This window comes from Semicossyphus pulcher, unplaced genomic scaffold (genome assembly GCF_022749685.1).
Source record: "Semicossyphus pulcher isolate SPU_LCO1_2020_fin unplaced genomic scaffold, fSemPul1.0.p SCAF_15, whole genome shotgun sequence".
NCBI lineage: Eukaryota > Metazoa > Chordata > Actinopteri > Labriformes > Labridae > Semicossyphus > Semicossyphus pulcher.
In genome coordinates, this window is record NW_027211659.1 from 2,585,380 (window position 1) to 2,594,102 (window position 8,723).

Consider the following 8,723-nt stretch of genomic DNA (forward strand, 5'->3'; position numbering starts at 1 on the left):
ACTAAAGAAGTAGCGGACTCGCTGCTCGCTCGCCCGGTGAGAGAGCGGCGAGCCGACACGTAACGGGAACCGGTCTCTCCATCACTACGGTCCGCTGTAATCTCTCCGGGGAAACGCCAACAACTCCTGACTCCTATTTACTGACCGACGATTCAATAAATAAACACTGCACAGGCTAACAAGCAGCTAAAGGGAGCACAGTATACCTGCTACTTAGTGCTAAAAATATTTCCATACAATAACACTAGCATTTAACTCACCGAAAAGCTGGAGCTCAGACTTCTTGCACAGCCATAAAGTTCCATAAATCCCACAGAGAGATTATTTGTCCAAACTTTGAATGAAAAAATCCCCAAAAGTCTCCAACAACACAAACAGGTGAAGTTAAGCTCAGTGTCTGTGTCTGTGTTGACGTCTAGCAGACAGCCAGCAGGATCCACCTGTCAATCAAGTGATCCGGCCCCTATGATTTAAGGCTTAATATAATTAAAACGAGTGTGTTATAAAAAAATTCACCCCCCGTACAGTTATCATGAACAGTAAAATTAGCTATTTATAACAAAACCTTTTTTTTGTACCAGGCTGTTAACATGTTTATTTCAGCTGTAAAAATTGGCATTTTCCCACCTGCTGTAATGTTATTTCTGGTTTTCTGGAGCCAGCCTCAAGTGGCCACTCGAGGAACTGCAGTTTTTTGCACTTCTGCATTGGCTTCCTTTTTCAACACCGGAGGTTGCCGCTTGGTTTCAACTAACAGATTGTTATCATTTTTATTGCAGTCATTAGAAGAAGATGTAGCAAAAATTCCTGATCGTGGGACAAACCATCAGGAAGTATGTCCAATAAGAACATTAAAGGATCCAGAGAGAGGATCACTTTAAGTAGATTTTCTAATATGCCTTTAACATCAGTCCAAAAACGTTGTATGGTAGGGCAATCCCAAAATATGTGTGTTTGATCACCCACAAGTCCACAATTTCTCCAGCATTTGTTACTAACCCCAATTTTAGAGATAAATGATTTTAAGGGGGTTCTGAAAAATCGTATTTTAAACTTCCAGTCAAACTCTTTCCAAAGTTGACTCCTCACTCCTTTATGACAACCAGAGGAAACATTTTGACTACCTGCCTTTTACGTAAATTGTGGGGTATAAGTTGGTACAAAATAGGACTTAATACTTCTAAGAAAAGACGGATTTCTAATTATCTGAAAACCTCCCTTCAGGTAACCACGAATGCACACACATGGAGTAATCAAAAATGTTTCTCACATTATGTACACGATATTTCATCACCTCTGACTTCCTCGGAAGTTGGAAAAAAAGCTGAACATGAAACCAGAAGACGTTTTTTATCATTCAGACAGCGTCCACGCTGCAGAGCTGACCTGAAGGGAAACAGCTGGAATCCTTCTGAGCGATGGAGGAAATCTACGCCAACGTAGACGCAACACCTTCGACATATCAGACAGGTAAGAGTGTTCAGTGAGACTGAGCTGAGAAATGTTTATGATTATCTGTCACTATTCTTATATATATATGTGCTCTTCCTATGTATATATATGCTCCCAATTCTGTTGTCAGGTCCGACAAGTTCAAAGACGATATTACATGGAGTTCTTCTCTTTCATGGGTTGCTGAGTGTTCTCCTGCTGGCTGCGGTCATCGGCCTCTGCATCTACCGTGAGTGGGGTTTTTTTTAATAGAGAATTTGTTGGGCTGTTTCGCCTTTATTTATAGGACAGCTGAAAAGGGACGTTAGGAGAAAAGAGGTGGGGATAGAAAAGAATAGATAAACCCTTGTTGATCCCACAACGGGGCAATTTTTAAGTGATGAAAAGTGCTAGATTAAAAAAATGTATTAAATTATTCATTTTCAGTGTTACACTGCAGCAAATAGAAAAGAGACGAAGCACACAGTGCTCAACAAAAATTAAACACTAATGAAACATTTTCAGTTTTACAGAATTTATTTTATTTTTTTATACATGTTGCACAAAATAATAGAAATTATTTTCAGTTGGATGTGTGTTTTTGGGCGACCGTCAGGGTCAGCCCTACACACGGGTTTGTATGTGACTGACTGACTGACTGACTGACTGAGACGATTGCAACATCGCAATGACAGGTCATGGAGCACATTGGACCTCCACTGACGCGACTCTCTGTCTATACGGCTCTGGATACTTTGTTCAGGTTGCCGTCTTTGAACTCAGGTGCAGGTTGTCGTGTCATGAGATGAGCAAATGTATTACAATGGCACGGCAGCAGAGTCTGATTCAATCCACTGATACGTCATTAAACTACAGCCATGACAGAGTTTAATTTCAGCCTTTGAGATGTGATATTTCTTCATATGCATAAAACATCAATTGATTCATCAACATCTTTCATAACCTTAGGACACAATTATAAAATCATTCAACCAAGCAAAAGAAACTTAAGTCCACATCTCTCTTTGGATGCATGAGCTTTGTTCTGTTTAACAAACATACATCTTTGTTTTCTTTCAGCACATCATTTATCTGCAGAATCCTCCAATCTAACCGAGCGTCTCCAGGCCAGCGATGACCAGCTGTCCTCCCTGACTAAACAGAGGGACCTGCTGAATGTCAGCCTCACGGAAACGACTAAAAAGCTGGAAAGGCTTCAGAGTTTGTCCAGACAGAGTGAGTGCTCGGCCTGTGTGGCTTCTGCACACAGCTGTCTGTTAGAGATAAGATCGAGACCGACCGCAGCGGCGTTATTCAGAGAACATGACACCAATATTAAAAGTCTCACTTCTGTAAACTATACTTTCAGTCAGTTTGCCTCTGAATGTAATTTATTTTATGACCAAGATGCAGTTAATGTTCGATGGCTTTGTTTTAAATGTGGCCACTCTCTCTGACTGCAATACATCTTCTTTATAACGTAATTTCCAAGGACCAACTAAAAGGCCCTGTTTGCACCTGGTATTAAACACCTGGTATTTGTTCTGATTATAGTTTTTTCTCTGTGTTACGGCTGTTTGGATTCACTGTTTACCGTCTCGTCTGCTCTTTAATGTCTTGTCTTTGACATATTTTACAGAGAAAACGTGTCCTTCAGGATGGGAAATGTTTTGTTGTTCCTGTTATCTCTTCTCCACTCAGTCCAGTTCTTGGGAAGAAAGCCGACGAGACTGCAGAGACAGAGAAGCAGATCTGGTGATCATAGACAGTTCTGAAGAACAGGTAATGTGAAAGTTTTCCTCATCCAAGTCTGTAGAGGATGCCCTCTGAGACTAACTTTTGGCTGTGTTACCGTCTTCTCAAAACCTTCTCACCATCTTTTATTGCTTTATTCTATTATCTTTTTTTTTTCTCTTTCTATGAATTGCTTTTTTGTTTTAAATGCATTTCGAGTTCTGTTTAATCACATCTGTCACAATGTCTGTTGCTTTGATGTTAATTTAGTTAATACCAATCATGACATACTGTCATGAACCGGGGACCAAGAGGAAGGACTCAATTGCAAACACACAGACGGTGATCCAAATTCAGAAACGGTTTCATGTCACACAGGGTTCAGTACACAGATGAGCAGTCAGATCAGGCAGAGGTATCCAAAAACGTGAGGCAGATAAAGACAAGGTCAGAGGGCAAAACAGGGTCGGATCAATAGTCAAATAACAAGAGCTAGGAAACAGGAAGCTGGAACGCGACACGGAGGTACAAACGAACTGGCAACGAGACAGGGGGTAAAATACAAGAGGTAATGGGGCTGATGAGACACAGCTGGGGAGAGCACAATCAGGAGCAGGTGAGCACACGACGGGGGAGGGGCAGGACACAGACCTGGAACAGAGACAGAGGTGAGGGATTTCAAAATAAAACAGGAAATCAGACATGAAACAGGAGGAAAAATAAAAGAAAACTAACGGGCGGACATGACACATAAGTTTGAGAGGTTACATGACATGATGACTGTTTAATAATTAATAAATTATTTGATTTTGCAATGTTTTTAAGAGAATTATTATCAGATTAATGCTGCTTTGGCTCTGTGGCTAAATCGACGGCACCTACACAGAGGCGACAGTCTCCGATGCTCGACTCCCACATTTGCCCTTTGCCGCCTGTCTTCCCCCATTAATTCTATCAATGAAGAAGAACATTTTGTTTTAAATGTACATTTAATATGGTTAAAAGTTAAATAGTGATACCGCTCTCTTTCTTTACCTTCAACAGGAATTCCTCAGTAAAACTATCAAACAGGACACTTGGATTGGTTTGAGTGACAGAGACAATGAGGGCACCTGGAAGTGGACGGATGACACCCCGCTGACTCTGAAGTAAGGCACACAGTGACTTGGGTTGAATTCAGGCTCATAGACAAATATTTCTGTACGTAACCAGGCTACTTTTTATATGACTAGGTAAATAATTCTTATCTAAATCAAACTATAACGTATTTCTAATAAAAACGTTTTGGTCAATCGAGTCAAAGGAGGCAAAACGTCACATTTTCTTCCACATGCATATTTACTGGAAAAACTGAGAGCGCATTATTATTATTATTATTCATATTATTGTTATATGGGTGGGAGAATCCTGTAACAATTCACCTTCTTCTTTAACATGTAGATTCTGGGAGAGCATGCAGCCTGATAATGGAGGTGGAGATCCACAATGGGGTGAAGAAGACTGTGTGCATTTAAAAACTAACCGGAAACTTGAGGAAAACTGGAATGATGTACGATGTGATTTCTCTATGAAATGAATCTGTGAGAAATAAGTAATCCCACCCCCTCTCCATAAGTCATTTTTCAATTATTTTCCAGCTTCCTTATATATAAATCTCAATAATTATTTACCTAAACTTACCTATATATATAGTGTTAATACAAATATATTACTAATATGTTCATACATCAAATATATAAGGTCATTATTTACATAATTATTTATTGTAACCAAAAATATGAATTCACTATCGATATAAATGTATATAAATAACAAACCAATTAATAAACAGTAAACAAACACCTGGTTATAATCAGACACCTTCATCCCTGTACCTTGTGAAAATCATATCCTTATACCTCTTTTTGAATTGGTTTATGTTTGGACATCCCTTGAGCTCATCATTCAAACTGTTCCATAGCTTCACCCCACAGACAGAAATACAAAAACTTTTCTTGGATGTGCGCACCCTAACATTTTTGAAATTCAATAATCCCCTTAAATTGTAACTTCCTTCTCTTTCAGGGAACATTTTTTGTATATTTCCTGGTAGTTGCTTATTTTTTGCTTTGAACATAATTTGTGCAGTTTGAAATTCCACCAGATCTGCAAATTTTAATATTTCTGACTGTAAAAATAGTGATCCCGATACCCAGCATTGTGAACTATCCTTATTGCTCTTTTTTGGAGAATAAATAGTGAATATATTGTACATTTGTAGTTACTGCCCCAAACCTCTGCACAGTGACTTAAATAAGGTGAAACCAGAGAACAGCAAAGAATGTGGAGTGATTTATGATCTAGAACCTGTTTTGCTTTGTTTAATATTGCAATGCTTCTTGACACTTTGGAATGGACATGTTTTATGTGTGGTTTCCAGCTGTGATCCCAAGAAATGTATTTTCATTAACTCTCTCAATATTAACCCCATCTATCTGAATCTTTGTTTCTGTGTTTATATTGCTGTTTCCAAACAGTATTATTTTAGTTTAATGATAATTTATTACTGTTGAACCATATTTTCAATTAGCATATTTCTGATTTGATCACCTCCAGTAGTTGCTGCAAATCATCACCAGAACAAAAGATATTTGTATCATCAGCAAACAAAACAAGCTTCAATACTTTTGATACATTGCAAATGTCATTAATATATAATATGAATAAATTAGGCCCCAAAACTGACCCCTGGGGGACACCACAAGTGATGTCCAAACATGAGGAGCAACACTCTCCAAACTTCACAAACTGTTGCCTGTTTTTTAAGTAACTTTTAATCCAGTTTAAAACTATACCCCTGATGCCGTAACGTTCCAGTTTTTTTATTAATATGTCGTGATTTATTGTGTCGAATGCTTTTTTTTTTAAATCGATGAATATCCCAATCACATGTTTCTTTTGGTCTATAGAGTTTGTGATTTCTTCAATTGAATCTAATAAAGCCATTGATGTTGATCTGTTAGCTCTGAACCCATATTGGCTGTCACTAAGTAGTTTGTGTTTATCAATGAATTTGTCCAGTCGGTTGTTGAAACGTTTTTCAAGAATTTTGGAGAATTGTGGTAGTAGTGAGACAGGTCTGTAGTTTGTGAAGCGGTGTTTGTTACCAGATTTGTACAGAGGTATGACTTTTGCTGTTTTCATTTTGCTTGGAAATATACCAGTTTGGAACGATAAGTTACATATGTATGTGAATGGTTTTGAAATTCCCTCAGTTACCTTTTTTAATACCGACATATCAATGTCATCACAATCAGAAGATTTTTTGCTCTTACATTTCCTAACAGTATCAACAATTTCCCTTTCATCCGCTGCTGTGATGAACATTGAGCAGGGATTTCTCTTTATCAAGTTTTCCAGATTTTCCTTCATTTGTTCCTGGATCAGGGATTTTTCCTGCTAAATCAGGTCCAACATTTACAAAGTATTGATTAAAGCTGTCGGCCACAGCATCCATGTTCTACTCTTCCTTATCATTGTCAACAAAGTATGTAGGATAACTTATTTGTCTTGACCCATTTTTTATAATAGTATTCAGTATGTTCCATATTCCTTTAAATATTGTTTTTGTTGTTGTCTAATATTTTCTTATAGTATTCTTTCTTGGCAGTCTTTATAATATTAATTTATTTATTTTTATATTCTTTATATCTATTCTCTGCCTCTTTAGTTTTCTGCTTTATGAAATCTCTGTACAATGTATTTTTCTTTTTACAAGCATTTTGTGAACCTTTCGTGATCCATGGACATTCTGTGTATTTATGTTTTCTACTATATTGTCTTATTGGGCAGTTTTTATTGTATAATAATGTGAATACTCTTAGGAATTCCTCATACGCACCATTAATGTCTTTTTTTAGATATATTTCATCCCAGTTCTGTGCCAGTAAGTCATCTTTTAAAGCATTCATCGAATCCTCTGATCTTACCCGTCTGAATTCTTTTATTTTGTCAGGCCTATTATTCTTATAGTTTCTGTCATAAACTGTGAACACTGGCAGGTGGTCGCTGATATCATTTATTAATAGTCCACTTATTGTATTGTTTTCTATGTCGTTAGTGAATATATTGTCAAAAAGAGTGGCACAGTGCGATGTGAGTCTGCTGGGTCTGGTCAATATTATACTGGTCAACAGGGGTCCGTTTCACAAAGCAGGTTTATTGAAAACTCTGAGTCTGTTAACCCTGAAATGGGGGAAACTCTGAGTTTTCCGTTTCACAAAGGGAGGTAACTTAAGCTCTCGGTCAGTTACCGTAGTAACAGACTCTATGAACCTAACCTGGTCGCGAGCAGGTTTTCTTCAGGAAACTCAGAGTTTCGCTCTGTCTCCTCCCTCTAGAATATAAAACCGATTCGGTTTTATATTCTCTTATATTCTGTTATATTCTATCAATTCGACTTCCTCATTCTTTCAGCCCGTCTCACGCGTGTGTTTAAGCGGTTACCGAATTAAAAGAAGAAACGTTGCGTCTCTGTGCTGCTCTGATCCCTTTGCAAAAGTCTTTTATAATTATGATAAAAAAAATCAAAAGACAAATCTGTGTCAAAGTCATCATTTTTAGATTTTCCAACACCACTGCCGAGAGCACTCAAATAAGACACCTTAAGTTATTGGAATTTTTTTATTTATAAACTAACACATTCAGTTTAATCAACATAAATTATAATGTATGTGAAGTCAGCATCATGTTAGGGATAAAGCTAATGCGCATTAAAACAGCCACTGAATGATATTTCATTAGTTTAATATTTAAAATATGATTGAAGTGCTTCCATGTATGTTTTTTTCTCCCGCTGCATTGCTCCTAAATTAATATAAATTTTAGCTTCCGGTCGTGTTTAAGTATTAAATAAATAGACCAGTTTAAACTCGCGCATTAACTCGAGCAGCAGTTTCTTCCCACGCCGCTTCTCTCTCTTTTGCAGCTGCAGCCGTGTTACTTTGTTTTTCTAAAAACATGCTCGTATTCGCTGAACGTCCGCGTGAGGATTTCGAGCTCCACTGGTGTGACGTAGGAGGACCTCTTTTTGTGTACCGTTGCCATGGTGAATCGTGGTGTCGGGGCTCCATTAATGCTGGCTTTTTATAGTCAGCGTGCACGCACTTAACTCCGGGTGAACCTACTCAGAGTTGATTGAACTAACTCTGATCAGCTGTTCTGAAACCGAAAACTCAGAGTTTCCTATCTCAGAGTAGATCGACTCAGAGTTCAGGGTTAGACTCAGAGTTTGTTGAACCTGCTTTGTGAAACGGACCCCAGGTCAATATTGAAATCTCCACAAATGAAAATAGTTTTGTGACTCTTCTTTGAAAATATTTCCTCCATCCAGTCTGTAAAGACCTCAATACTAGAGCCCGGTGTTCTATATATACAACTAATGATTACATTTTTAGTTTTTTCTTTGCAGATTTCAATTGTTATACATTCCAGTATGTTATCAATCACTGTTGTCATACTGTCGATCACCTTGAATTTCATAGCCTTGTCCACATACATGGCCACTCCTCCTCCACCTT

The 8,723-nt window shown here is 37.9% G+C and overlaps 1 pseudogene; it reads left to right on the plus strand.

Moving 5' to 3' along the window:
* Nucleotides 1-1,418: 1,418 nt before the first annotated feature.
* Nucleotides 1,419-4,756, plus strand: LOC138592579 (C-type lectin domain family 4 member E-like; annotated as a pseudogene).
* Nucleotides 4,757-8,723: the final 3,967 nt, after the last annotated feature.